The following is an 18,610-nucleotide window of genomic DNA, read 5'->3' on the forward strand; positions in this document are numbered from 1 at the left end:
GCCTGGAGTCAGGAAGAACTGAATTCCAGTCTGGCTTCAGACACCCTGTTTGCATAATCTGTAACGAGTTGGAGAAGATAATAGCAAACCACTCCAGTGTTTCTGTCAATAAAAGCCCAAATGGGATCATGAGGAGTTGGATACACCTGAACAAGGAGATGAAGATCTTGATCACTAGACACCAAAGGCCAATAGTAATGTAGACAAGAAAACAACCTTGGCTCTTAGATAAAGGGCAGCTGTGAGGGATGATTTGGGGGCATTCTTTGTCTTGAGAGACTTTCTAAAGGGAAGATACTGTTCTCATAATCTTCTGAAATTCGAGCAGTCTTTTTTTTTTTAATTTTGTGAATTTACTCTTCCTAGATGACTCCCAGGGTTTGGTTACAAAATCAGAAGAAGACACAGGTATCCGATCATTTGTGATGTCCAATGGAGAAAAGAATCTGGGACTAGTCCTTGGGAATTCCCAGGAACTAACCCACTTTCCTTCTCTTGGTTGTCTTAGCCTTATGTTGGGAAACTAAGAGAAAGCAATTGATCTGGAGGTGGGGTAGGGATAGTACTTGTCCCCCGTCCCCCTAGGAACAGTCTGCTGAAGATATCAAGCCTTCAGACTACCCAGATGAACATTAGATGCACTTGCTAGGAGTTGAGTGTAGTTTTTATGAGAGTAGTAATAGGGAAGTTGGTGAGATGAGTTTCCTTTTCTTATGATTTTGATATCAGAGATGCTTGGAAGATGTCTTCCATATATGTCTTCAGGTGCATCTGTTTCTTCTTTTCTCTCAAGAGAGGAGACATGCTGTGTAGCAGATTGTGGGGGAATTTAACATGCAGACTTTACAGGAAGCTGTTAGTCTGCTCCCACTAATCATGTTAATGTTGGATGTTATTGTTTTTAATACAATAAAATATATTTTAGTAACTAGGCAACTGGTTGAATTATTTGGAGCCAGAAAAGGAGGTTGGGATCTAGTGAATGAGGAGCAAATGAGCTATTAATTATGTCATGGGGGATTTAGCAGTGAAGGCCTAGATCTAGAAGGGGCTGAGCCTGTTCTGGAAATGCAAAATGACAAGGGACTGATGATCGCTGCCCTGACCCTGAGCAAACACAGGCATTTTACCACTGTTATTTTTCTCCTTTTTTACTACTTGGTGAAGAAAAACCTTTTAATTGGCCAGTTGAATGGAACTGAATGTGCCAAACAGACAAATTGGTCTCTCTTCCTGATGGTGATCAAAGTAAGCAGTCCTGTAAAGTCTATAGGTGGGCAGCTGGTAGTACTGGCCCTTAGTTCAAATTTGACCTCAGACACCTATTAGGTATGTGAGCCTGGACAAGTTACTTAACACTATTTGCCTCAGTTTCTTCATTTCTAAAATGAGCTGGAATAGAAAATGGCAAATCACTTTAATATTTTTGCCAAGAAAATCCCAAATGGGGTTAACAAAGAGTTGGACCCAACTGAAAGGATTGACAAGTCTTTGGGTTGAAAAGAGGTAAAACCAAGTAGCCTACTGTTTTCACCAGGGCTGGCATGTGGCATGGGTTGTTTCTTAGCTATTTGGTGTTTTATTGTTTCATGTTCTTGAGTGTGGGAGATTGAAAGGACTGGATATAATCTTTTTTTTTGTTTGTTTTATGCAAGGCAATGGGGTTAAGTGACTTGCCCAAGGTCACATAGCTAGGCAATTATTAAGTGTCTGAGGTCAGGTTTGAACTCAGGCCCTCCTGAATCCAAGACTGTGCTCTATCCACTGTACCACCTAGCCACCTCTGGCTATAATCTTTTTTTAAAAATTTTGTTTAATTTATTTACATATTACTAAAATATTCTTGTGTAAGAGTAAACATAATACCCCCCCCAATATAAAACCTCATGAGAAATAAAGTAAAAGAAAGGAGAAAAAAACTTGTTTCAGTCTATGTTCTGATACCATCAGTTCTGTCTTGGGTGGATCACATTCTTTATCAAAAGTCCATCATAGAAGTTACTTCCACAGCTGCTGCTACTGATTGTAATTTCCCCCCATCCATTCCTCCCCACTACCATCTATTATATTTCCTCTCTCCTTTCACTCTGTCTCTCTTCAAAAATGTGCTGTGGGGCAGCTGAGTGGCACAGTGGACAGAACACCATCCCTGGGACCAATAGGCCCCAAGCCTACATCCCACCCCAGAGACCTAGCAACTACCTGGCCCTGCAGTCTTAGATAAACCACTCACTTCCATCACCTTATAAAAAGTAAAAAAGAAAATGTGTTATATCTGACTATCCTCTCCCATGATCTACCTTCTACTCTATCACCCACATACCCCCTGTTCCCCTTCTCTTTTTTCTTCTAGATGTCTATACCATATCAAGTGTGTATGCTGTTTCCTCTCTGAGCCATTTCTGATAAGAATGAAGGCTCCCTCATCCCCCCCTTCCCCCCTTCCATACCATTGCAAAACTGGCTATAATCTTTTAAGCTTCAAATGGTTGGAAGAGACAGTAGAGGTCCAGGAACTGGAGCTTTTACCAGAGTTTGCCTGTAGCTGAGCCTGGTAGGAAACGTTGCTCTGTGTGAATGACCTGTGGAATCTGGCTCAGCAGGGTCAGCCGGGCATGGACCAGGAAATTATGACATCTTGCCCTACAAGCAAAGGAGTGACTTTATTTAGAGATCATGCCACATTTGGATGTGAACTGATAGAGTGAATGCTTTGTAGCAATCACTTTAAATCTGAGCCCATTGTTCTCAGAGGCCAAGAGGACAGAAGGGAAAGTGAGTCCTGGTTTGCAGTCTATATTCATAATTTTGTTCTTTCTTTATCTTTTCAACAAGTGCCCCTTTGTAAAAGCTAACTGATATTCATTGATTAATGGATATTTAAGAGAAAATTGTTTTTATTCTTTTTGTTGTTCAGTTGTGTCTAATTCTTTGTGACTCTATTTGGGTTTTCTTGGCAGAGGTACTGCAGTGGTTTACCATTTTTCTTTTTTAGTTTATTTAGCAGATAAGGAAATTGAGGTAAATGAGGTTAAGTGATTTACTCAGGGTCACACGACTAGTGAATGTCTGAGATCAGATTTGAACTCAGAAAAATGAATCTGATTCCAGGCCCAGTCTCTATTTACTTCACCCCCTAGCTACCCCAGAAAAATTGATAGTGAAATGTTAATAAAAGGGTATATTAATTAGTACTGGACAATTGATATGGTAGGGGATACATTCGAATAGAGGCTAGAGCCAATAACATTTGAAAGAAATCCTTCAACTCTTCAGGGCTATTTTAAGACCCTTAGGACTAGATGTACTAGTCCCCCATGGGTACCCAATTTGCCAGAACAAGTGAGAATGGGATAATGGTCTTCACAGTCTATATAGATTATAATCACTATTGGAATATTCATGCCTCTAAATGGGAATGAAAAACCTGGGAAAGCGGGGGTGGGGGTGGGGGGGGGAGTTCATTGAATTAGGAAGCTGAGTTGACTGACATAGGGAGTTTAAGCTCTCTGGCAGCTCTAGGGCAGAATAGCCAGGTACTGTTTCACAGGTGCTCCCTTAAGTGGACTGGCAGAACAAGCCTAGGTTGCCATCTTGTGGCTTGAGCAGATTATATAGTATGCCAAATGTCTGTGGAAGGTTGCGCCACCTAGTGTCATCTGTGGAGGGATCCAAAGTATGTAAAAAACAAAAAAATAGCTTTCATTTTCATGTGGGCCTCTTCAGCTTCTGCAGGGAGAATGATGGGAAAAGATCAAAGATACTAAGAATCAAAGCGTTTTGGGACTGTCTCTAAATATGAACTTGTTTCTCATTACTCTAAATGTGAGATCTGTGTCCAAAGACATGTGAATAAATTCCTTGGAAGAAATGAACTGACCATCTTGCCAGAAGCAAGTTGCAGTCAAATGGAAGTATGACTTATAAATTCTTCTTGGAGAAGCAAGTAAAGAAATTGATTTTTATCATGTATGCGAAGAAAATAAGAAACATCATTTCAGAGGATCCTTGGTCATTTTATATGTTCCCATTGGGAACATAATTGCAGTTTACTTGCTGCATAAATAGATTAATAGATTAATATATAAATATTATTATATATTATTATATAAATAAATAATGGATAAAGGGATTAATTCCTTATTAATTAATTAATTAATTCCCACAGAAACTGTTCCAATCCTCTTTCCTCAGTCCTTCTATATCATCTCCTCATCCTCTTCTTCTGCTGAGGACCACATCTCATAATTTAATGAACAAATAGAAACCATTTTTCCATGAGTTCCTTCTCTTCTCTATATCTCAAAATGTCTTTACATATCATTTATTATTTCCTTTACTTGAGATTCTGATGAAGAGATGACTCTTCTCTTCACTATGGTCATTTCTTATAAGTGCACTCTTTTTTTTCAGCTTTATTTTTTTTAATTTTAGAAAGGTTTTATTTATTTTGAGTTTCACAGTTTTTCCCCCAATCTCACTTCCCTCCCCCTACACCCCACAGAAGGCAGTTTGCTAGTCTTTACATCATTCCCATAGAATCCACTAATCTAAGTTGAATGTGATGAGAGAGAAATCATATCCTTAAGGAAGAAACATATAGTATGAGATATAGCAGAATTACATAATAAGATAGCATTTTTTTTAGGTTTTTGCAAGGCAAATGGGGTTAAGTGGCTTGCCCAAGACCACACAGCTAGGTAATTATTAAGTGTCTGAGACCAGATTTGAACCCAGGTACTCCTGACTCCAGGGCTGGTGCTTTATCCACTGCGCCACCTAGTGGCCCCTATAGCATTTTTTAAAAAAATTAAAGGTCATAGTTCTTGGTCTTTGTTCAAACTCCACAATTCTTTCTCAGGATACAGATGGCATTCTCTGTCACAGACGCTCCAAAATTGTGCCTGATTGTTGCCCTGTTGGTATGAGCAAGTAAGGTTGATCATCACTTCCGTGTTGTTGTTAGGGTGTACAATGTTCTTCTGGTTCTGCTCAGCATCAGTTCATGCAAATCCTTCCAGGCTTCCCTGGTATAAGTGCACTCTTGATCCTATCCCCTTCCAATGGGCAAAGGCTTTTGATTTTTCCTTCATTATTTTAGGGGGAGTCCTTAGGGGTTGGGGAGGGGTGGGGGAGGCAGGGATAGAGTTTATAATGCTCCTAAATTCCCTTCCTAATATCAATCACCAAACATCATGGCTCCAAAATTAATTGCCAGGTATCTCTCTTATTAAAAAAATTTTTTGGATGTGTTTTGTATTTATATGACATAAAAATTATTCCTATTTTGTGAGAGACCTCTTGTAATAAAGTAAAACTAATATAGTGACTTCATCTGGAAGTGCACATAACATTTCACATTCTGTAGTTGTGGTCCCCTCCATTAAAAATTGATAAAAATTTTATTTTTTCTTCATTCTACCTTTTACTCTATTGGAAAAAAGAAGAGAAAAACAAATTTCTTGTAACAAATCTGCATAATCAAGCAAAACAAATTCTCAATGGATGTGTGATATATATATATATATATACATACATACATACATACATGCCTCTCTGTTTTCTTAAATCTATTACTTTTCTATAATGGATGACAGGTTTCATCATTGGTCCTCTGGACTCATGAACAGTTTTTCTCTTGATCATAGTTCTAATAGCTTTAAAATTTTTTTTACAGTGTTGTTTCATTTTTTAGCAATTTATAAAAGTCCTCAAAATTGTTCATTTTGTATAATATTGATGTTTTATATATATATATATATATATATATATATATATAGTTCTTGTTTATTTCACCATGCCTCAATTCATATGTCTGTGTCTTTCAAATCATCTATTTTAAAATTCATAAACATCACATAAAAAATTAGAGAAACATAGAGAATTTTTAGTTATGTATAAAATACATTTATGAGAAAACAAGGATGAGAGAGGATTATAGGAGATTAAAAAGATAATTTTGATTGCAAAAATTAATTTTTTTGGTACAAATATAAAAAAAGCTAAAATTAAAAGCAAAACAGTTAACTGGGAAAAATTCTTTGCAGCAAGTTTCTCCAATAAGGAATCAATTTCTAAGATGTTCAAAGAATTGATTAAAATTTATAAGAAAATGAACTGTTCCCCAATTAATAAATGGTCTATGGATATGAACAGATATTTCTCAAGAAGAAATCCAGGCTGTTATAACCTTATGAAAAAAAATCACTTCTAATTGGAGAAATTCAAATTAAAATAGTTCTGAGATTCTATCTCACATACATAAGAATGACAAAGATGACAAAAAAAGAAAAATGGTAAATGTTGAAGGGACTGTGGGAAAGCAGGCATATTAATGCATTGTTGATAGACCTATAAATAGGTACAAACTATTCTGGAAAGCAATCTAGAATTATATACAGCTAATTATGTGCAGCTAGGTGGTTCAGTGAATAAACACAGGATCAGAAGTCAGGAAGACTTGAGTTCAAATTTAGTCTCAGATACTTATTAGCTGTGTAACCTTAGGCAAGTCTCTTTGTCCTGTTTGCCTCAGTTTCCTCATCTGTAAAATGAACTGGAGAAGGAAATGGCAAACCACTCTAATATCTTTGCCAGGAAAACCCCAAATGGAGTTGCAAAGAGTTGTACATGACTGAAATGACTGAATATTAAAAAACAATAGTCCCTAGACAGAGTGGGTCCTTTGATCCAGCTATACCAGTGCTAGGCTGATAACTCAAAAGAGATCAAAGAAAGAGGAAAAGGCCTTTTATGTACAAAAATATTTATAGTTGCTTTTTTAAGGAGTACCCAAATTGGAAAATAAGAGTACATCCAACAATTGAGAAATGGTTAAATAAATAGTAGTATATGGTTTCAAAAGACCAGTTATTTCTTCAAACTTGAATAACTAGTTATTGTTAATTAGCTCTTGCAAGAGGATTTTGACTAAGAAAATATAAAAAATTCCAAAATATAGAAACTCAGAAAACAAGAGCATCCTTTCTCCTACTACCTCAGTGCCTAGAAAGAGTGAGCTCTTCTAGTCATTTCTACAAAGCATTCCTCCCATCTAGTTCTCATCATTGTAACTGATGAAAAAATTACTTTTTTGCTTGCAGAACACAATTTTTGGGTTCCCAGTTTGATCCAAACAATTCACCCCTAAAGGATGCACTGGTTCACTGGGTTGTCAGCTGTAACTGCAACATTCTCTGCTTCGGATTACTGTCTCTGAGCTTGAAGTTTACAATTTGTCTTAAGTCTGATTTATTTTTTTTCTCTGATAGTCATTCCTCTAAGATTAGGAAGGAACAAAAACAATTGGAGCCTGAAGAAAGAAAAATACCATGTGCTCCCAGTCACAAGGCAATAAGGTGGAGGAGGGAGTCAGTTTCTGAACTGAGATTTTGAGCCTGGCTCAGACTCTGCACCCTCCCTTATTCTTAGATGATATATTCTTATGATTGGTCCTGAATATGGTGACTAAGTCTAAGACACACTCTCTGTAGGAATTCCTGGGATTTGGTTCAATCTCCTGGAGTTTTGACTTAGATTTTGACTTCAGTACCTTTGTCTCTTTTCAAAGTCCCAAACCTAGAGTTGGGTTCAATATTTAGTTATTGTTTTTATTTGCATATTTTTCCCTGCCATCCCTCAATTTACGAGCAACTCCTTTATGAACAAGTCATTATCTGAATGCCTCTATGAATATCCTCTTACTTCTAAAATTATATTTTATTTACTTATCTATATAAATGTTAAATGCTACATTTTCCAGTAGAATATAAATTCCTTGAAGGAAAGTATTTTTGTTTTGTTTTATTTTTGTAACAGAGTACCAAGCATAGTGGAGATTATTGAAAACAGGGTTTGGCTTTTATCTCTCTTTGTATTGCCAGCTTAACAGAGTATCTAACATACAGTAAACTTAATAAATGCTCATTGCCTGGCTATCCTATAGTATAGGTTGAATTGAATTGAATTGAATAAATGAATACATGGTTATAGAATGATAGGGAATAATCTGAACACATCATGATGTTTTAGGACTTGGAGAGGACTAATGTATCTCCTCATTCTTTCCTATCTACCAAGGTTCTGTTTAGTATAGCTGGTAGAATACTGAATTGAGAATTAGGAGACAGAATGTCAAGTTTAGGAAGAACTCCAGTGGTAATCTAGTGCAACATAACTGAGAAGTAGTTCTTTCTACAATATCTTGGATACGTTTACCAAGTCTCTTTTTGTGAATTTTTTTTTTTTTTGCAAGGCAATAGGGCTGTGATCGAGTCTTCTTTTGGAGACAGTGACAAAAATTTATTGTTTTTTCAAGATGGCCCATTTCTTTTGTTGAACAATTTTAATAGATAGATATAGCACCTGTTAAGTGCTTACTTACTTTGTAAGTACTAGTATAAATAAAAGCAATATAGTCCTTGCCCTCAAAGAGTTTGCATTCTTTTAGAAATTTTCTTTAAAAATTTTTAAAATTATATTTTATTTTTTATTGGAGAAAAATCCATCTTCTTTCCTTCCCATCTTTTCTCCCACCCTCACAAAGGTCCTATAATAAAAATGTGTAGTCAAGCAAAATAAATCTCTACATTTTATTCTTGTTCAATTTTTTTAGACACTTTGGATTCTCTTTGATACCATTTTGGGGTTTTCTTAGGAAAGATACTGGAGTGGTTTGTCATTTCTTTCTCCTGTCTGAGTTAATATACAATGGGTCAGAATTCATCAATTCACCTAACTAAAATTTCTTTACCTTTTGAATAGAATTGAGTTTTCCTTCTCATTATCAGCTGTACACTTCAAAGGCTACCTGAATAACCTACAGGGGCTGATTTCTGAATGAGGAAGTTGGTCCAAATTTAAAAATTGTCCACTAATATAAGAAGGAAATAATCATTTCTCTTAAGATGAGTCTTTTGGAATCATGGTTGTCCTTGGGTTGATCAGAGTTCTCCCATCTTCCAAAGCTGTTTGTCTTTGAAAACTGTAAAATTGTTGTTCTTGTTCTGTTCACTTTGCTGTGTCTCACCTCATACAGATCTTCCCAGTTTTCTCTGAAATCATCCTCTTCATCCTTTCTTACAGTACAATAATATTCTATTATGTCACATATAACTTTTTCGGTCACCCCCCTGGAGGAGATTACATTCTAATGCAGAAAAACCACACATAAAGGGAAACTGGAAAGAATTGCCATTAAGAAACTTTTCCTTAAGCTCTGCCTTAATATGCTTCTTTTGGATAGTGAGGTGTCACAGTGGATAGAGTATCAAGTCTCAAGTTAGGAAGGTTCATCTTTTTTGAGTTCAAATCCAACCTCAGATTCTAACTGTGATTGTAGGCAGGTTTCTTAAATCTGTTTGCCTCAGTTTCCTCATTTTTAAAATTAGCTGGAGAAGGAAATGGCAAACCACTCTGGTATCTTTTCCAAGAAAATCCCAGATGGGGTCATAGAAAGTCAGTCATGACTGAAATGACTAAATATGATACTTTAAGATTATAAGGGACCTTTGAGGCTTTCTTCCCAATCTTCATTTTTACAGATTAAAATATGATAGGATAAGTGACTCCACAGTAAAAATGGAAGAGCAGGAAACTGAAGTCATATTTTCTCAGCCAAATTGAGTATTCTGTATAATTTCCACCCACTGAAACTTAGTGGCTTTGAGTCTGGTCTTTCACACTTCAGCAGTGTGAGTTAACTCATCTATAAAATAAAAGGATTCTACTTGATGATCTCTAAGGTCTCTTACAGTGTGAATTTTCTGTGATCAAACTTACAGATTGTTTCTTCCATTCACTTGCATCTCATGGCATCATTACCTCCCTGATGTCGTGCTCTTCTTCAAGAATGAAGGACAAACAACTTTTAGGTGCATTCCTTTTCCCCCCTTCCTCCTCATTGTCACCAGTGATCACAAGAGGGCGATCTTTCCCATCCTATGCTTCATCTTCAATAACAGTCATAATTTACATTTGTTAGCAATCAATCAACAAGAATTTATTAGATACCTATTAGGTGCAAGGAGCTGAGGAAAAAAGAAAAAAGAATGCAATAAGACCTATTTGTAAGGAGCTTAGTTTCAACAAGTATATATATATATATATATATATATATATATATATATATATATACATATATATATTTATAGTGCAAGCAATGCCACTAGACCCAGATAACTCTGGAGGAGAAAGTGAGGTTGGTGATTTTGCACAGCCCCCTTCACTTAAATCCCAAACACTTGCAAGTCATAGCATCACCTCCCTGATGTCATGGTCTTCAAAAACAAAGTACACACCTTCTTCCCCAGGCATCCCTTTAACTCCAGGGCCCAGAGCAATTGGGCTCAACTCTCCTCTGGAAGAGAAAATCTAGGTGGTGGGGAAAGGTATCTGACCCTTTATGTGCTAGGACTCCCACTTTCTCCTGCCCAGGGGCAGGCATTCAGTCAGAAGCCAGCCAGGATCTTTGAAACCATACTCAACAGCCCCATTACAGTGTGGGGCACTAACAGTGCATTTGTGAATCCATTTCTGTAGAATATGTACCAGTGGCCCCCCACCCCGAGCCTGCCCCGGCAGCTCCGGCGGCCGCCCGGCCCGCTCCCTCCCAGTCCCGGCGGCAGCCCGCGGAGGCCGGCCCCAGCATGTGGGCCGCGAGGCGGCGACCATGAAAGCCGGCACCATGAGGATCCGCAGCAGAGGCCATCACCCCGCAGATGGTATCCAAATAAAAAATGAGAAAAATAGACCATCTTTGAAAACTGTGAAAAATGATGACAAATCAGAAAAGTCTAAATATAAGCCACTCTGGGGAAAAGTCTTTTATCTTGATTTGCCATCTATTGTGATCTCTGAAAGACTGGAAAAGGACCTCAAGGAACTAGGAGGGAGAGTTGAAGAATTTCTCAGCAAAGATATGTTATCTAATTTCAAATAAAAAGGAAGCAAAATATGCTCAGACACTGAGGTGTATTTCTCCTGTCCCAAGTCCAGAATCAGCATATACCGGAGGAAATTCTTCACCTCATCTTAGCTGTGATGGAAGTTCATTTAAGACTCCAGATCCAGGATGTATGAGCAGAGGAAAATTATTAGTTGAAAAAGCTATCAAGGAACATGAATTCATCCCTTCAAATAGTATCCTTTCAAATGCTTTATCCTGGGGAGTGAAAATTCTTCATATTGATGATATTAAATACTATACTGAACAAAAGAAAAAAGAATTGTATCTGATCAAGAATTCGGGCACATCCCTAAAAGACGTTGGGGGAAACGATTGGATATTCAAAAAACAAAAACAGGAAGGCTCAAAAAGCTATTTGTAAAGGTGGAAGATTCAAGCCATCATTACAGACCATTTTACCTTCAGTTGTCCAATATACCTCTTATAAACTATTCCGTTCCTAAGCCCTGCAGTCCTTTTGACTTGGATAAAACATCTGGTCTGCAGAAACAAACACAAACTAAACAAAGGAACAGAACAGGTGGTGAAGGGGAAGAAGGGCGCAGCCCTCTGGTGCAACCCTGACTCAAAGAGAACAAGAAGAAGGGCTACTGCGAGTGCTGCTCCCAGAAGTATGAGGCGCTCCAGGCTGTAGGCTTCTCTTTATCTTTGGGCAAATGAAATTCTCCTTGAGCATGACAGATTTCACAAACATAGAAATATGAGCATCTTAAGAACTTGCTGTTAGATAAATGAATGTATTTCCATGTGAATTTTCGGTTTTTCTAAGTATAGACAGAAAAATTGAACCAAGAAATTTTAGAGCCATAACCAACTGTCAGGTTTGGTTCAGCAGCTCTGGTTCCCATGCGACATTCCATAAAAACCATAACTTTTGTATAAAAAAAAAGAAAATGTACCAGTGATCCTACTTTTCATGTGTTTGTTTACTTGGACCTCTTCATCGTGCATCTGTGACAGATTTTGATTTTACCTTCACCTTGTGACCACCCTAGGGCCAGGTAGCCACCCTTGGGGGTGGATATTGGCTTTCTGGATCATCATCTTTGGGTTGATCATCTCTCCTTGGAAAATGCACTGTATTCCTCACTCCCAGGGTGGTCCCTTTTGAAAATTAGACTTCTGGGTCATCACTTTCCCAGAATCCGTAGTGAGCATGTCACAATGATCTGCAGAGCTGACCTCCCTATCCCTACCCCCACCTTCAGGAACTTGTTCAGTTTCTCTTAGACTATGACCAAGCGATTGTTAAGCATTGCAGGCTGTAAGGCATATGGCCACTTTGGCCACCTCCCTATCCAGCCCTGCTTTGTGATTTGACTACCTGTGGAAATGTGACCAATTAGTGTTTAGCAAGTGTTAGATATTTTAACTAATAAATGTGAATCATTCTGCAAAAAAAAAAAAATAAAAAAAACAAAGTACAGGGCGGCTAGGTGGCGCAGTGAATAGAGCACCTGCCTTGGAGTCAGGAGTAGCTGGGTTCAAATCCGACCTCAGATACTTAATAATTACCTAGCCGTGTGGCCTTGGGCAAGCCACTTAACCCCATTGCCTTGAAAAAATCTAAAACAAAACAAAACAAAGTACAAACAACAATGACATCGGTAAGAATTCCTGGATCAGAACTGAAAAGGACCTTAGTCTTCTATTCAAGCCCCTTCATTTTTTTAAATTAAATTAAATTAAATTAATTTATTTTTTTAATTTTTTACATTAATAAAATATTCTTGTTTAAGAGTAAATGAAATACCCCTCCCCCCATAAATATAGACTTGCTTCAGTGATAAAGTAAAGGGGAGAGAAAAAAATTAAAATTAAAAAAAAATAGTAATAATTGTAGGTATGGCCAGGTGGCGCAGGGGACGAAGCACCAGTCCTGGAGCCACAAGCACCCGAGCCCAAATCCAGCCCTGTAGACCCAACAATCACCCAGCCATGTGACATGCAAGCCACCCAATCCCCACTGCCCTGCAAAAACCAAAAAGAAGAAAAAAAAAGACCCAAAATAAAATAGAATAGTAATAATAGTAGGGGTGGCTGGGTGGCAGACAGAGCATTGGCCCTTGAGCCAGGAGCACCCAGGTCCAAATCCGGCCTCAGACACCCAACGATCACCCTGCTATGCGTCTCCAGGCAGGCCACCCAACCCCATTTGCCCTGCACCCTCCCCCAAATAATAATAATAATAATAATAAAAATGTGCTTCAGTCTTTGTTCCAACACCAACAACTCTGTCATGGGTGGATCACATTCTTTATGGTAAGTCCATTGAAAAAGTTAATCCCATATTTTTCCAACGTTGCCATTTGCTGATCGCAACTCCTTCCTTTCTTATTTCTCCACTACCATGTACTATATTTTCTCTCTCCTTTCACTCCGACTCTGCTGTAGGGTAGCTGAGTGGCACAGCAGACATATCCCTGGTCCTGGGGCCAAGAGGCCCTGAGCCCCCATATCACCCCTTAGGCCTAGCATCCACCTGGCTCTATGGTCCTGGACAGGCCTTCCAATCCCAGCCCCTTGCAAGAAGTAAAAAAGAAAATGTGTTATATCTGACCACTCTCCCCCCATGGTCCATCCTCTCCTCCTTTCAAGCCCCTTCATTTTACATATGAGGAAACTGAAGTCTGGGGAACTGTGGGTGGAGTACCTGGCCCAAGTTTACTCAACTAGTGAGTGCAGCCCAGATCTTCGGAGTCCAAGTCCAACCCTCCTTCCACAACATCTCGGTTCTTAAACAGTTTGTGAAGCACCTTCACATACATGATGCCATAGGGTTCTTTACAAGGGAGCTAAAATATGGACAGAAAAGCTAGAGGTTCAGAAAGTTTGAGTGTTTTGCCTAATATCACATAGCAATTAAGTAGTAGATTTGAGAGTAGAACTCATTGTGATGCCAAGTCCAGGATATCCATATACTGGATCTCTTTAAGAGATCCATTCTGGTCTCTATCCCAATATGCATGTATAATTATGTAGAAGTATGCATAATTATGTATAATTATAATTATGTATATGATCATTTATATATACATGGCAAACATAGAACACTATACTATGAACACTATATATGTATATATAATGTGTTATATATTAATAACATAATATTATAAAATTATTTTTATGATTATGATATTCAATTATTTTATATATAGTATATTATATATAATATATGTGTTTATAATTATAGGAGTAATTATAATTGCTTTATGTTGTTATTTCAGATGTGTTCCCATTTGGGATTTTCTTGGCAAAGATAATGGAGTGATTGGTTATTACCCTCTCCCTCCTTTTACGGATGAGGAATGGAGGCAAACAGGGTTAAATGACTTGCCCAGAGTCACATGGCTAGTTAGTATCTGAGGCTGGATTTGAACTCAGGGAGATGAGTATTTTGTTTTTGATTCTAAGTCTAGTGCTCTCTTGATCACTCATCTAGCCTACTATACTGTGAAGTATAGTAGTAATTATATATGTGTGTATATATATATATATGTTATATGAAATGTTTGTATATATATACATACACACATATGAGGATATATCCATGCATACAATATAGCCTTATATGTGTATATGTAATAATGTGTATATGTATGTATGTGTATACATGCACACACACACACGCACATATATATATGTATATATATATATATATATATGTATATGTATATTTCTATATACATGGGAAATGCCTTGCTGGAGAAAAATCTTTAAGGCAATGGGTTACCCTACTGAACCAAAATTTTTTTTCCTTTCCCCTTTAAAATATACATATTATTGACATCTTTTATTTTTGCATCACTTAATGTTTTACATTTTATCCCCTACTCCAACCCCTTTCAGGGAGCCATTTCTTGTAACGGACAAAGGAAGACAGAAAAAAATCCCTTAAAGCTAGTCAATGAATCTAAAAAGTCTGACATTATATGAAAGTCATCATGGTCTTCCCCCTCATATCCCACACCTACCATGTTTATGCAAAGAAGGACTAGGGAGAAGTATCTTCTCATGTCTCTTCTTAGGGATAAAACTTGGTTTTTCTAATTTTGTAGCATTCGGTTTCAATTGTTTTATTGTTAACTTTAATAATGGAAGTGGTTAATAGCAAGATCTACAGTAAATACTTTTCTATAATCAATAAACAATAAATAGTGGCATCTTGTGTTCTCATTCTCTCTATATTTAGGGCAAGTAAGTGGGAGTGCCAGATCTGGAGTTAGAAAGACTCATTTTTCTAGGTTCAGTTCCAACCTCCAATATACTTACTAGCCCTGTGATCCTGGGTGACTTACTTAACTCTGTTTGCCTTACTTTCTCATCTGTAAAATGGACTAGAGAAGGAAATGGAAAACTACTCCAATATCTCTGTCAGGAAAATCCCAAATAGAGTCACAAAGATTGAAAACAACTAAACAATAACTATATTTAGGATCAAAACTATGTTGTAAGGGAACTTTAAAAGTCATCTAAACCAACCTTGTATTTATATATGATGTGACTAAAAGTAAGATGTGGTAAACTGATTTTACTTGAACCAATTTTAAAATCCATTCCAAGGGATGGCTAGGTGGCGTAGTGGATAAAGCACTGGCCTTGGAGTCAGGAGTACCTGGGTTCAAATCTGGTCTCAGACACTTAATAATTACCTAGCTGTGTGGCCTTGGGCAAGCCACTTAACCCCATTTGCCTTGCAAAAAACCTAAAAAAAATCCATTCCATAAATTCATATTTATTAAGGACTAAAGTTTCTGGGCAATGGCATCAGTCACAGTTGGGAATGTTGTCCAGTTTCTGTTTGTTATCTTCCTTTAGAGTCATAGTACACCCCTGGCCTTCCCTGCTATCTTTAAGAGATTCATTCTGGCCTCTATCCCAGTCTGCAGGACATCTCTGTCTTTGAAGCTTCTAATTTACCTTTCCTTGTATTCCCACCTTGTGGCCTAATGTTTAGCATAGGGGTAGGTACCTAACAAATCCTTGTTGAATTAACTGGAACTGCTATTATCATCCTCCAGTCCCCCATTTTTTCTCTTTGGTCCTTCAAAAGTTTTCCCACTCTTCCTATCTGCTGACTCTCAGGTCCCCAACTTATACTCAGATACTCAAAGAGATCTTTCTCTTCAGTGATGCAGATCATACTCTGTCAATGCCTGTCCATCCAGTGAGATTCTTGTCTATGCCATCCCATAAAGTGTCTGTTACCCCAGGTGATGGAGATCCTCCTTACCTTTTCCAGACATGAGGAGGCTACCAAAAAGCACTCTGATTATACATTACTCAGACCAGATGACCACCCATCTTCATTTTTTGCTCAAATATTTTTCCTGATATCCTTTACTCCATTTCTTGTTCATAATTCCTTATTTTTTTTATGTTAGGATCTGTCCATGTCCACCACTCATTTCTCCATTGCCCTTTATGTTTAATTCATTTATAACTCATCAGAAACTATAGTCTTCCATGATTCAGCCATCTGATCTATTATTTCTATAGCACTGTTTCATTTCTGTAGGAAAAGACCTAGAATTTTGCCAGATAAACAGAATTTGAGATACCGGGAAGTTGCTGAGATCTATTTGTGGATGTGCCGATTTCAGTTTTCTTATTTTTTCCCTTTGTCCTTAAATGAGATGTATCTACGTCCCTTAAAGGTGCAACAGGGTCAAAGAGCTAAAGCAGTGAGATTGAGGTTCCTTGACCAGCATGTAGGTGAAAGATAGAATGATAGTGACCTTATATAGACTTAGATATGGTTCCCCTCATCCCCATTCATCATTTTCCCTCTCCACCCCCAGCTATTTCCCCTTGCCCTGAAGTACTCTAAGTTCATCGTATCCCAGATGGAAAGATAACACTGGAAGTTCAATAAGTGAGGATGAAGAAATAATGGTCTACAAAAGGAATATGGAAAACTCTTCCAATTTAACCTCCTGATAATTTAAGGTGGCTCAGTTCCCCATCCCAACACCTTAGAGAACTTTGATGACTCTTGGGCTGATTTTGCTCCATCTCTTCTACCTTTTTCCCTAGACCCAGGACCTTCTCTGAAATTTTAATCAGAGCTGGGGACCATCACTGGTTACAGTGTTCCCAAGTTGTGTGCTCTGGGCTTAGTTTATTCCTAAGGGTTGGGGATCAAGGGTACTGAGGTGGGGAGGAGCGGGGAGGGATTTAGAGATTTTCTTGCAGGTTGTAACTTGCTCTAGAGTGGCACCAAGTTGAAGATCTATTGAGATAATAGTGCTTAGGGAAAGGTGTGTGTGTGTGTGTGTGTGTGTGTGTGTGTGTGTGTGTGTGTGTGTGTGAAGAATATGGGGAACCCTCCTCAAGGGTGTCACCCCCAGTTGTCAAGCAGGCTGCTTTTAGTGGAATTAAGTTCTTGGGAAAACAACTTCTGAACTTTGACAGACATCATTGTCCATTGGGCTCCTTGGGTCTACTGAATGCACAATAATGGGGTGGCATTAGGGTTATTTTCAGGTAACACTTGCCCTTGTCATTCCATCTAGTTAAACCTGCTATAGGCATGGAATTAATTTGACAAATGGTATTTACTTCATAGCCCATTCTGTGGATTCAGCTGAAATAACTGTTGTGATTCCTGGCTAGATCTTAACTTGTCATCTTACTAGTTATCTCTAAACAACTTTGAATTACCCAGGGATTTGGAGAAGGAATCCAGAAAAAGAGAATAATAGGACTTTAGAAACTTTAGATACCTAAAAGATAATATAGTTTAAACTTCTCATTTTTGTAAAGAAGGAAAGAAAAGCTCAGAGAGGGGAGGTTCTTTGCTTGGGGTCACACATGAGGCAGGACTGAAATTTGAACTCTAATCTTCTGACTTCCATGATCTCAATGAAATCTAGCTTTTATTCTCCCCTATGGAAATTCTTAGTTTGTTGCAAGAAGACAGGATTTTATGGTCATTATTTTACCTGTCTGCTGGGGACCTGGAGGGTCAGTAACCATTTTATATCATCTCATCCTCCCACCATTCTTTCTTGAGCTACTTCTAAAGATGGCTGAACTTGTCTCAGTTCTCTTGCTGTGGGGATTAGGACAAAGGGGTGTCAAATCTTTAAGGTTATGAAGAGAGACTCGAGAGTGAAGAGGATAAATGGTCCTTGAGTGAGATGCATTGTTATCCCTCAAAGGTGCAGGGGACCAGAGAGCCAAGACAGCATGGAGAACATGGGTGTGGTGTCAGAGGTCCCAGGTTGAAACCTAGGCATTCATTTGCCATATGAATCTTGTCAAAATTCTTTAATTTCTTTAGGATTCAGTATCCTCATGGATAAAATGAAGGAATTGACCTCTAAGGTAACTTCCAGCTTGAATCTATGATCCTGGGATCTTAAGTAGGGGAAGAGAGAAGTCTAGACTTTGTTAAGTTTACTTTTTCTGAGATAAGACAATAGAGGGCAACCTCTTCTTACCTTTTCCACATGTGACTTTCCCCATTGTGGTTCCAATGTATTGTAGGTTGGCATAAGAAATTAAATGAAATATTTTGGGAGTTTTGTGGAAGCTGTAGATGATGCAGAAAAAGTTTAAAAACTCAGAAATACATAAAATAAATGTATAATATTGTTAACACATTTTATTTTTTAACACCATAATAATTCAGATTTCTTC

General features: G+C 37.9%; 1 pseudogene; it reads left to right on the plus strand.

Moving 5' to 3' along the window:
• Positions 1 to 10,630: 10,630 nt before the first annotated feature.
• On the plus strand, positions 10,631 to 11,637 carry LOC141511270 (protein DBF4 homolog A-like; annotated as a pseudogene).
• The last annotated feature ends 6,973 nt before the right edge of the window (positions 11,638 to 18,610 follow it).

The sequence above is a fragment of the Macrotis lagotis genome, chromosome 2, assembly GCF_037893015.1.
Source record: "Macrotis lagotis isolate mMagLag1 chromosome 2, bilby.v1.9.chrom.fasta, whole genome shotgun sequence".
In the NCBI taxonomy this organism is placed as follows: domain Eukaryota; kingdom Metazoa; phylum Chordata; class Mammalia; order Peramelemorphia; family Peramelidae; genus Macrotis; species Macrotis lagotis.